Source organism: Rana temporaria, chromosome 2, assembly GCF_905171775.1.
Source record: "Rana temporaria chromosome 2, aRanTem1.1, whole genome shotgun sequence".
In the NCBI taxonomy this organism is placed as follows: Eukaryota; Metazoa; Chordata; class Amphibia; order Anura; family Ranidae; genus Rana; species Rana temporaria.
The window spans coordinates 540,976,379-540,989,013 of NC_053490.1; the positions used below are offsets into that span (position 1 = coordinate 540,976,379).

The 12,635-nt window shown below is 52.1% G+C and overlaps 1 protein-coding gene across 1 annotated transcript in view; it reads left to right on the forward strand.

Annotated features, from left to right (window-relative positions):
* The window catches only part of LOC120928129, an 85,602-nt gene that overhangs the window by 45,586 nt on the left and 27,381 nt on the right, over positions 1-12,635 (forward strand). The gene's annotated exons all lie outside the window — the stretch shown is intronic.

Genomic DNA, 12,635 nt, shown 5'->3' on the forward strand with positions numbered 1-12,635 from the left:
TCAGAGAATGCTTTGCATTCATTTAAAAAAATGCAAGGCATTGTCTGGTGCTGGGGTTTGGTGGCTGACCTCCTGTGGGCCTGGGACCTGGTGGAGATCTCTGGAGTAGCAGTGTCTATACAGAGATTTCTAGATCAGGGGTCTGCAAACTTTATAAACAAAGGTCCAGTTTACTGTGCTTCAGACTATAGGGGGGAGGGGGGGTCAAACTATGGCCAGGAGTAGCAACGTCCCATATTTTGTTATTGGGGGATATATTGGTGCCCCATCATTAGTATCAGTGGATACAATTATGCCCCATCAGTGGGAGAAGTAATGCCCCATCCTTGGTATCAGTGGATGGAATAGTGCCCCATTGTAGCTGTCAGTGGGAGAAATAGTGCCCCATCATTGGTGTCAGTGAGAGGAATAGTGTCCCATCATTGGTATCAGTGGGAGGAATAGTGTCCCATCATTGGTATCAGTGGGAGGAATAGTGTCCCATCATTGGTATCAGTGGGAGGAATAGTGTCCCATCATTGGTGTCAGTGGGAGGAATAGTGCCCCATTGTAGCTGTCAGTGGGAGAAATAGTGCCCCATCATTGGTGTCAGTGAGAGGAATAGTGTCCCATCATTGGTATCAGTGGGGGGAATAGTGTCCCATCATTGGTGTCAGTGGGAGGAATAGTGTCCCATCATTGGTGTCAGTGGGAGGAATAGTGTCCCATCATTGGTGTCAGTGGGAGGAATAGTGTCCCATCATTGGTGTCAGTGGGAGGAATAGTGTCCCATCATTGGTGTCAGTGGGAGGAATAGTGTCCCATCATTGGTATCAGTGGGGGGAATAGTGTCCCATCATTGGTGTCAGTGGGAGGAATAGTGTCCCATCATTGGTGTCAGTGGGAGGAATAGTGTCCCATCATTGGTGTCAGTGGGAGGAATAGTGTCCCATCATTGGTGTCAGTGGGAGGAATAGTGTCCCATCATTGGTGTCAGTGGGAGGAATAGTGTCCCATCATTGGTATCAGTGGGAGAAGTAATGCCCCATCATTGGTATCAGTGGGGGGAATAGTGCCCCATCATTGGTATCAGTGGGGGGAATAGTGCCCCATCATTGGTATCAGTGGGGGGTAGTGCCCCATCATTGGTGTCAGTGGGAGGTGGATAGTGCCCCATCATTGCTGTCAGTTGGGGGGGGGGGTATAGTGCCCCATCATTAGTATCAGTGGGAGAAATAGTGCCCCATCAGTGGGAGGAATAGTGCCCCTTCATTGATATCAGTGGGGGGAATAGTGTCCCATAATTGGTCAGTGGGGGGAATAGTGTCCCATCATTGATGTCAGTGAAAGGAATAGTGTCCCATCATTGGTGTCAGTGGGAGGAATAGTGTCCCATCATTGGTATCAGTGGGGGGAATAGTGCCCCATCATTGGTGTCAGTGGGAGGAATAGTGTCCCACCATTGGTATCAGTGGGGGGGAATAGTGTCCCATCATTGGTATCTGGGGGGGGGGGATAGTGCCCCATCATTGGTGTCAGTGGGAGGAATAGTGTCTCATCATTGGTGTCAGTGGGGGGAATAGTGTCCCATCATTGGTGTCAGTGGGAGGAATAGTGTCCCATCATTGGTGTCAGTGGGGGGAATAGTGTCCCATCATTGGTATCTGGGGGGGGGGGAATAGTGTCCCATCATTGGTGTCAGTGGGGGGAATAGTGTCCCATCATTGGTATCTGGGGGGGGGGGAATAGTGTCCCATCATTGGTATCAGTGGGGGGAATAGTGTCCCATCATTGGTATCTGGGGGGGGGGGAATAGTGTCCCATCATTGGTATCAGTGGGGGGAATAGTGTCCCATCATTGGTGTCAGTGGGGGGAATAGTGCCCCATCATTGGTATATGGGGGGGGGAATAGTGCCCCATCATTGGTATCTGGGGGGGGGATAGTGCCCCATCATTGGTGTCAGTGGGAGGAATAGTGTCCCATCATTGGTGTCAGTGGAAGGAATAGTGTCCCATCATTGGTGTCAGTGGGAGGAATAGTGTCCCATCATTGGTGTCAGTGGGAGGAATAGTGTCCCATCATTGGTGTCAGTGGGAGGAATAGTGTCCCATCATTGGTGTCAGTGGGAGGAATAGTGTCCCATCATTGGTATCAGTGGGAGGAATAGTGTCCCATCATTGGTATCAGTGGGAGAAGTAATGCCCCATCATTGGTATCAGTGGGGGGAATAGTGCCCCATCATTGGTGTCAGTGAGGGGAATAGTGCCCCATCATTGGTATCAGTGGGGGGGGTAGTGCCCCATCATTGGTGTCAGTGGGAGGTGGATAGTGCCCCATCATTGCTGTCAGTGGGGGGGTATAGTGCCCCATCATTAGTATCAGTGGGAGGAATAGTGCCCCTTCATTGATATCAGTGGGGGGAATAGTGTCCCATAATTGGTCAGTGGGGGGGAGAGTGCCCCATCATTGATGTCAGTGAAAGGAATAGTGTCCCATCATTGGTGTCAGTGGGAGGAATAGTGTCCCATCATTGGTGTCAGTGGGAAGAATAGTGCCCCATCATTGGTGTCAGTGGGAGGAATAGTGTCCCACCATTGGTATCAGTGGGGGGGAATAGTGTCCCATCATTGGTGTCAGTGGGAGGAATAGTGTCTCATCATTGGTGTCAGTGGGGGGAATAGTGTCCCATCATTGGTATCTGGGGGGGGGGAATAGTGTCCCATCATTGGTATCTGGGGGGGGGATAGTGTCCCATCATTGGTATCAGTGGGAGGAATAGTGTCCCATCATTGGTATCAGTGGGGGGAATAGTGTCCCATCATTGGTATCTGGGGGGGGGGGAATAGTGTCCCATCATTGGTATCTGGGGGGGGGATAGTGTCCCATCATTGGTATCAGTGGGAGGAATAGTGTCCCATCATTGGTGTCAGTGGGAGGAATAGTGCCCCATCATTGGTGTCAGTGGGAGGAATAGTGTCTCATCATTGGTGTCAGTGGGGGGAATAGTGTCCCATCATTGGTATCTGGGGGGGGGGATAGTGCCCCATCATTGGTATCTGGGGGGGGGATAGTGCCCCATCATTGGTGTCAGTGGGAGGAATAGTGTCCCATCATTGGTATCTGAGGGGGGGATAGTGCCCCATCATTGGTGTCAGTGGGGGGAATAGTGTCCCCTTGTGGCAGTGTAGGAATTGTAGCCCTGTTGATGTCGGTTGGAGGGATAATGCCCCAAAGGCTGGATAAAGGTATGCGAACTGCAAACGCTACAGGAGATGATCAGAGACTGCAGACATGATACAGGAGATGGTCAGAGACTGCAGACATAGTACAGGAGACGGTCAGAGACTGCAGACATGATACAGGAGACGGTCAGAGACTGCAGACATAGTACAGGAGATGATCAGAGACTGCAGACATAGTACAGGAGATGATCAGAGACTGCAGACATAGTACAGGAGATGATCAGAGACTGCAGACATAGTACAGGAGATGGTCAGAGACTGCGGACATAGTACAGGAGATGATCAGAGACTGCAGACATAGTACAGGAGATGGTCAGAGACTGCGGACATGATACAGGAGATGGTCAGAGACTGCATACATAGTACAGGAGATGGTCAGAGACTGCAGACATAGTACAGGAGATGGTCAGAGACTGCGGACATGATACAGGAGATGGTCAGAGACTGCAGACATAGTACAGGAGATGGTCAGAGACTGCAGACATAGTACAGGAGATGGTCAGAGACTGCAGACCTAGTACAGGAGATGGTCAGAGACTGCAGACATGATACAAGAGATGGTCAGAGACTGCAGACATGATACAAGAGATGGTCAGAGACTGCAGACATAATACAGGAGATGGTCAGAGACTGCAGACATAATACAGGAGATGGTCAGAGACTGCAGACATGATACAAGAGATGGTCAGAGACTGCAGACATAATACAGGAGATGGTCAGAGACTGCAGACATAGTACAGGAGATGGTCAGAGACTGCAGACATAGTACAGGAGATGGTCAGAGACTGCAGACATAATACAGGAGATGGTCAGAGACTGCAGACATGGTACAGGAGATGGTCAGAGACTGCAGACATAGTATAGGAGATGGTCAGAGACTGCAGACATGATACAAGAGATGGTCAGAGACTGCAGACATGATACAGGAGATGGTCAGAGACTGCAGACATAGTACAGGAGACGGTCAGAGACTGCAGACATGATACAGGAGACGGTCAGAGACTGCAGACATACTACAGGAGATGGTCAGAGACTGCAGACATGATACAGGAGAAGGTCAGAGACTGCAGACATAGTACAGGAGATGATCAGAGACTGCAGACATAGTACAGGAGATGATCAGAGACTGCAGACATAGTACAGGAGATGGTCAGAGACTGCGGACATGATACAGGAGATGGTCAGAGACTGCATACATAGTACAGGAGATGGTCAGAGACTGCAGACATAGTACAGGAGATGGTCAGAGACTGCGGACATGATACAGGAGATGGTCAGAGACTGCAGACATAGTACAGGAGATGGTCAGAGACTGCAGACATAGTACAGGAGATGGTCAGAGACTGCAGACCTAGTACAGGAGATGGTCAGAGACTGCAGACATGATACAAGAGATGGTCAGAGACTGCAGACATGATACAAGAGATGGTCAGAGACTGCAGACATAATACAGGAGATGGTCAGAGACTGCAGACATAATACAGGAGATGGTCAGAGACTGCAGACATGATACAAGAGATGGTCAGAGACTGCAGACATAATACAGGAGATGGTCAGAGACTGCAGACATAGTACAGGAGATGGTCAGAGACTGCAGACATAGTACAGGAGATGGTCAGAGACTGCAGACATAATACAGGAGATGGTCAGAGACTGCAGACATGGTACAGGAGATGGTCAGAGACTGCAGACATAGTACAGGAGATGGTCAGAGACTGCAGACATGATACAAGAGATGGTCAGAGACTGCAGACATGGTACAAGAGACAGTTACTGGGCATTGTAGTGATTTTCTGTTGGGAATTGGGCTGTAAGAACACAGCGGGACGGGGGAGCTCTTTAGCCTGGTCCTGCTCTTATTGGGGAGACTCTGGATCAGGGGCAAACAAACTCCAGCCCTCTGTGTGATGTGGAAGTGGAACTACAAGTCCCATCATGCCTGTGGGAGTCATGCTTGTAGCGGTCAGTCTTGCAATGCCTCATGGGACTTGTAGTTCCACAGAAGCTGCAGGTTGCCCCCCCCCCTGCTGGAGTGTCATTTATATGTAGGTGGTTTGCCAGAATTATTGTGGAGCTTCTGAAAAACTGCAGCTAGGAGACCCCCTCCCCCCACACACATATAAATGATATATATATATATATACACACACGGCCGTTTCCAGATCCTTTCACTTTCTGGGCAGTCAGCTTTTTCATGGGAGGAGTTTGCAGAGATTGTTTTCTGCTATTGGTTGAATAGAATAAAGGAGTAGATTTACTAAAACTGGAGAGTGAAAAGTCTGGCGCAGCTGTGCATGGCGGCCAATCGGCTTCTAACTTCAGCTTCTTCAGTGAAGCTTTGACAATAAAACCTGGAAGCTGATTGGTTCCTATGCAGAGCTGCTCCAGTAAATCGGCCCCGTGTGTCTATTTTGATTGGCTCCTCCCTTCTCCTGCAGAGTGTCATTTCCTCTCCCACTGATACATTGTATCTTCACTCTGTACCGACACTCCCACCCCACAACCACTGTCCAATCATCTTCTAGCCCCACCCCTTCACACACACACAGCTGAACGTGTATGTAGTGATCATATATAATGAGTATTTAGGGCTCCAGTATAGAGAGAGCTCAGACTGGAAGAAGGGATCAGATTTCATGACGATTAACTATTCTACATAATGAAAGTCTTGAGTACGGAGCTCAGCACTGGGGGGGGGGGGGGGGGTCATTTCCACGGCTTCATTGCTATGTAGATGTAAAGTGTTTGTAAAAGATTTCTTTTTACCGTAATACAATCTCTGCATGAAGTAGATCCCCCCCCCCCCCCCCCAGTAAACCAACCCCCTCCCTCCCCCACCCCTTGTACTTACCTGAGCCACATTCAGCGCTTGGCTCAAAAGCAGCAGCTCTCCCACTTTGCACAGCTCCTATGAGTGACGGGCAGTGGGCATATTTTGGGCTCCTATGGGTGGCGGGCATGTTTTGGGCTCCTATGGGTGGCGGGCAGTGGGCATGTTTTGGGCTCCTATGGGTGGCGGGCAGTGGGCATGTTTTGGGCTCCTATGGGTGGCGGGCTGGTTTGCTCACTCCTACAAGCAGTAGGTGAGTTGTGGGCTCCTACAGGGTGGAGGGCAGCGGGTGAGTTGCAGGCTCCTATGGACGGTGGGCAACGGGCGGGTTGCGGGCTCCTACAGCGGTGTGCAGCTGGCGAGTTACGGGCTCCTACGGGAAGTGGGTTGCGGGCTCCAACGGCGGTGGGTTGTGGGCCCCTATGGGTGGTGGGCAGAGGGTGGGTTGCAGGCTCCTATGGGCGGTCGGCAGCGAGCAGGTTACGGGCTTCTATGTACAATGGGCCGGTTGCGGACTCCTGTGGGCGGTGGGTTAAGGGGCTCCTATGGGCGGTGGGCAGCGGGCGACTTGTGGACTCCTGTGGGTTGCAGGCTCCTATGGGATTGTGGGCGGGTTGCGGACTCCTGTGGGCGGTGGGTTAAGGGGCTCCTATGGGCAGCGGGCGAGTTGTGGACTCCTGTGGGTTAAGGGACTCCTATGGGCAGCGGGCGAGTTGTGGACTCCTGTGGGTTAAGGGGCTCCTATGGGCAGCGGGCGAGTTGTGGACTCCTGTGGGTTAAGGGACTCCTATGGGCAGCGGGCGAGTTGTGGACTCCTGTGGGTTAAGGGACTCCTATGGGCAGCGGGGCGAGTTGTGGACTCCTGTGGGTTAAGGGACTCCTATGGGCAGCGGGCGAGTTGTGGACTCCTGTGGGTTAAGGGACTCCTATGGGCAGCGGGCGAGTTGTGGACTCCTGTGGGTTAAGGGGCTCCTATGGGCAGCGGGCGAGTTGTGGACTCCTGTGGGTTAAGGGGCTCCTATGGGCAGCGGGCGAGTTGTGGACTCCTGTGGGTTAAGGGACTCCTATGGGCAGCGGGCGAGTTGTGGACTCCTGTGGGTTAAGGGACTCCTATGGGCAGCGGGCGAGTTGTGGACTCCTGTGGGTTAAGGGGCTCCTATGGGCAGCGGGCGAGTTGTGGACTCCTGTGGGTTAAGGGGCTCCTATGGGCAGCGGGCGAGTTGTGGACTCCTGTGGGTTAAGGGGCTCCTATGGGCAGCGGGCGAGTTGTGGACTCCTGTGGGTTAAGGGACTCCTATGGGCAGCGGGCGAGTTGTGGACTCCTGTGGGTTAAGGGACTCCTATGGGCAGCGGGCGAGTTGTGGACTCCTGTGGGTTAAGGGGCTCCTATGGGCAGCGGGCGAGTTGTGGACTCCTGTGGGTTAAGGGGCTCCTATGGGCAGCGGGCGAGTTGTGGACTCCTGTGGGTTAAGGGACTCCTATGGGCAGCGGGCGAGTTGTGGACTCCTGTGGGTTAAGGGACTCCTATGGGCAGCGGGCGAGTTGTGGACTCCTGTGGGTTAAGGGGCTCCTATGGGCAGCGGGCGAGTTGTGGACTCCTGTGGGTTAAGGGGCTCCTATGGGCAGCGGGCGAGTTGTGGACTCCTGTGGGTTAAGGGGCTCCTATGGGCAGCGGGCGAGTTGTGGACTCCTGTGGGTTAAGGGGCTCCTATGGGCAGCGGGCGAGTTGTGGACTCCTGTGGGTTAAGGGACTCCTATGGGCAGCGGGCGAGTTGTGGACTCCTGTGGGTTAAGGGACTCCTATGGGCAGCGGGCGAGTTGTGGACTCCTGTGGGTTAAGGGACTCCTATGGGCAGCGGGCGAGTTGTGGACTCCTGTGGGTTAAGGGGCTCCTATGGGCAGCGGGCGAGTTGTGGACTCCTGTGGGTTAAGGGGCTCCTATGGGCAGCGGGCGAGTTGTGGACTCCTGTGGGTTAAGGGGCTCCTATGGGCAGCGGGCGAGTTGTGGACTCCTGTGGGTTAAGGGGCTCCTATGGGCAGCGGGCGAGTTGTGGACTCCTGTGGGTTAAGGGACTCCTATGGGCAGCGGGCGAGTTGTGGACTCCTGTGGGTTAAGGGACTCCTATGGGCAGCGGGCGAGTTGTGGACTCCTGTGGGTTAAGGGACTCCTATGGGCAGCGGGCGAGTTGTGGACTCCTGTGGGTTAAGGGGCTCCTATGGGCAGCGGGCGAGTTGTGGACTCCTGTGGGTTGTGGGCTCCTATGTGTGGGCGGGTTGCCGGCTTGTATGCCATCCTGTAATATAAAAGCCATCCTAGCCGCTAGATACCAGCTGGATCGTATTTACATGGGTCAGGAGGGGCGCCCCTCCCCAGATGGCCCCCCCGGGGACCCAGGATGGAGAGCGGTGTGGTAACGAGATCTATTCATTCCTCAATCTCACATGTACACAAAATTCAACCATTTCCTGGCCGGTACAGCCGAGAGACGCATCCGATCTGATTGGTTAGAGGGTGTGAAGGGAAGACCCCTAATGTCTCTATAAAGAGTACCTGTCACCTGCCTAAAGCTATCACATCGGGTTTATTAACCCCTTGTGATGGCAATAAAGCAAAAATTAATTAAAAAAAAAAGTGGAAAAACAAACAGTGGCTGCAAGTAATGTTGTTTTTTTTTTGTTTTTTTTTAGTTTGTTTGCGCCCCCCCCCCAAAAAAATGTGAGCACCAGCCGCCCCTGGCGGGGGGTATCTCACACAATGGTAGCATCCACAAGTTTTGTGTGTAAAACTGACAAGCAGACGCCCACCTGTCAGGTGAAAGCATTCGGGCGGCTGTGTGGCTTACACACCCCCCGATACTGGTGCCCCCCGCCTGTGCCGTCGCGCCCTGCTCCGCTTGTCCATCTGCGGGCCCGGGAGAGAGATGGCAAGTGCTGGTGGCTGTGGGGGAAGGAGAAGCGTGAACACACGTCCGCTTTTGCTCCCCTTCTTGTGACATCAATTCCCGGGTCAGCCTGTCCATGTCCCCGGCTAGTTTAGCGAGGAAGGGATGTGTTGGCATGCGACCTGCATTGCAATACATTCAATGGAGCCCAGAGGAGACATTGGGGGGGTCCTTTATTTAGACCCTGGATGTCTCATTAAAGAGAACCTGTCACCTGAAAATTATCACATAAGGGACTTTGTCCCCTATGTGATGGGGGGGGGGGGGAGTTCAGTAACCTTTTTTTTTGACACCCAAGCACATAAAATTCGCCTCCTCCTTCCCCAAAAAGGGGATCCACCCCCGCATATAACGCAGTATGAATGTAAATGAATGTGTCGGGGGGGGGGGGGGCTGTGTGTGCAAACACCAAATGCAATACACATGTTGCATATCGCCGCACACGCCGGAGCGAGAGCAATAATTCTAACACCAGACTTCCCCCATAACACTAAACTGATGACCTATAGAAAATGTCGGGTACTGAAGTTTGTCGCAAATTTCTCAGGCGCACACAAACTTTACGGTTTGACATGTTGGGTATCTAGTCACTTGGTGCAACCTCGTCTTTTATGTTTTACCAAAAAAATTGGGTAGTGTATTTGTTTGCCATAAAACTCACTTTCGTGTGCTTTCTACTGAAATGTTACATTTCCTTTGCGTTAATGTGTGACATAAAAAACTGGAGCTACCACTATTTTATTCTCTAGGGTGTCTGTAAACCGGTGCAAAAAAATGGCTGTGTTGTCTATGGAGCTTTAGGGGTACCATAACAAATATATATATATATATATATATATATATATATATATATATACCGTATTTATCGGCGTATACCGCGCACTTTTTTGCCCTGAAAATCAGGGCAAAATCGTCGGTGCGCGATATATACGCCGATACCCGCTTTCCCGCGCTGAGTTTGAATACTGCGTCTGCGCATATACCGAGCGCAGTACACTCGTGTATAGTCGGGCAGTCTCGGCTCCTCTTGCGCTGACGTACAGGACGTCAGCGTGAGAGTAGCCGAGCCTGCCCGACTATACACGAGTGTACTGCGCTCGGTATATGCCAGCGCAGTATTCAAACTCGACGCGGGAAAGTGGGAAACGAGCGGGGAGGACGCTGCAGAAGGACGCCGGAGCCGACGAAGAGGACACCCGAAGCCGAAGAAGGACGCCGGACCCGACGAGGCCGCCGATGGACGCTGCGCAAGACACCAAAACTGTAAGTACAAAAAAAATTTTACACAGGAATTTCGGGGCAACTTTAGGGGTGCGCGCTATATGCGGGAGCGCGCTATACCCCGATAAATACGGTATTTAAAATATAAAATGTTCATGCTTTCCAGGTCTTATAGATCCCAGATCTCTCCATAAAGAGGACCTGTCATCCCTTATTTCTATTACAAGGGATGTTTACATTTATTGTGATAGGAATAAAAGTGAATGACTACATGCCGACCAGACGGCGGCAGGTCGGCTCTCCTGCACGAGAGCACGTCGTATAACGTCGGCTCTCGAAAGCGGCCACTAGGGGCGTGCGCGCGTCCCCCCCCCCCGCTCGCTCCTGACTCCCGCACCCAGCGGTCGCGATCACCGCCGGGCACCCGCGATCGCTCGTTAGAGAGCAGGGACCGGGAGCTGTGTGTGTAAACACACAGCTCCCGGTCCTGTCAGTGAGAGAAATGCCTGACCGTCTGTTCATACTAGGGTGACCACGTGTCTCGGATTGCCCGGGACAGTCCCGCATTTTGCAGGTCTGTCCCGGGCACCTTCATTCCAGGACAATACAGTGTCCCGGGAATGAAACTGACACAGCTACCCCCCAAGCCAAACTAATGCCCCCAAAAAAAGGCCGCCACATCACCGCTTTACTCGCTGACAGTACTTGTCCTGGCCGGCAATGCCTGGAGGAGCACAGTCCCCGCCCCCTGCGTGTGATTGGAGAAATCATAAATCCCGCCTCTTGTGTCCAATCACTGTGCTGTGATTCGTTACAGCAGAAGCTGATTTTTTGAAAAGGGGGGGGGGGGGGGAGTGTCCCTGAATGGTAGTTTGGAAATGTGGTCACCCTAGTTTATACAATGTATGAAGAGCGATCAGTCATTTCCCCTAGTGAGGCCACCTCCCCCTACAGTTAGAACACACCCAGGGAACATACTTAAAGCGGATGTGCCACGGGAAAATAATATTAAAAACCAGCAGCTACAAATACTGCAGCTGCTGACTTTTAATATTAGGACACTTACCTGTCCTGGAGTCCAGCGCCGATCGCAGCAGAGCACGAGCGATCGCTCGTCTCTCTGCTGCTCCCCCCGCCATCCACGCTCAGGGAACCAGGAAGTGAAGAGCTCCGGCTTCACTGCCCGGTTCCCTACGGCGCATGCGCGAGTCGCGCCGCGCCAGCCGATTGGCTCCCGCTGTGTGCTGGGAGCCGAGTGTTCCCAGCACACAACGGGCGACAGACGGGATGTGACGGAATGCCCGTCTTTCGCCCGTATCGTGTGGCCGGAAGTGGGTGCAAATACCTGTCTTTAGACAGGTGTCTGCACCCCCTCCCCCCTGAAAGGTGTCAAATGTGACACCGGAGGGGGGGAGGGTTCCGATCAGCGGGACTCCACTTTAGGGTGGAGAACCGCTTTAACCCCTTCCCCGCCCCCTAGTGTTAACCCCTTCCCTGCCCGTGCATAGTTGCCAACATTTAAAAAAAAATTCCAGGGACACTTTGCAGCACAGCTATTAATTAATTACCACACTCACTTCCCCGAAGCTCCACCCACTCCGCATAATCTTCGCCTACTTATCATTCTATTATCAGACCCGATACATTGGACTACTGTATGGACTACTATGGTTTTGTACTGTATTGGTTTTATGGTGTTATATTGTTTTATTATTTGATTTTAATTGTGGTACATATTTTATATTGTTACTATGTTAATTTATGCCTGTAACACTCGGTCCTGTTGTGAATTGTTAAGGTCTGGAAGCGTTTCGATACCTTCGGGTGATTCTACGCTATACAAGCAATAAGCAATAAACTACTGCACCAGCCACTCTCCTACACACTGCCATATATATATATATATATATATATATATATATACATATATATATATATATATATACCGTATTTATTCGAGTATAACGCGCACACGTGTATAACGCGCACCCCTAATTTTCGATTAAAAATCGGTATAAAATCATTGTAATTGCCAAAAATCATTTATTGTATTTATTGTATGTCCAGCCATGTCCCCTGTATGTCCAGCCATGTCCCCTATATGTCCAGCCATGTCCCCCGTATGTCCAGCCATGTCCCCCGTATGTCCAGCCATGTCCCCCGTATGTCCACCAGCCATGTCCCCTGTATAACCAGCCATGTCCCCTATATGTCCAGCCATGTCCCCCGTATGTCCAGCCATGTCCCCCGTATGTCCAGCCATGTCCCCCGTATGTCCAGCCATGTCCCCTGTATGTCCAGCCATGTCCCCCGTATGTCCAGCCATGTCCCCCGTATGTCCAGCCATGTCCCCCGTATGTCCAGCCATGTCCCCCGTATGTCCAGCCATGTCCCCCGTATGTCCAGCCATGTCCCCCGT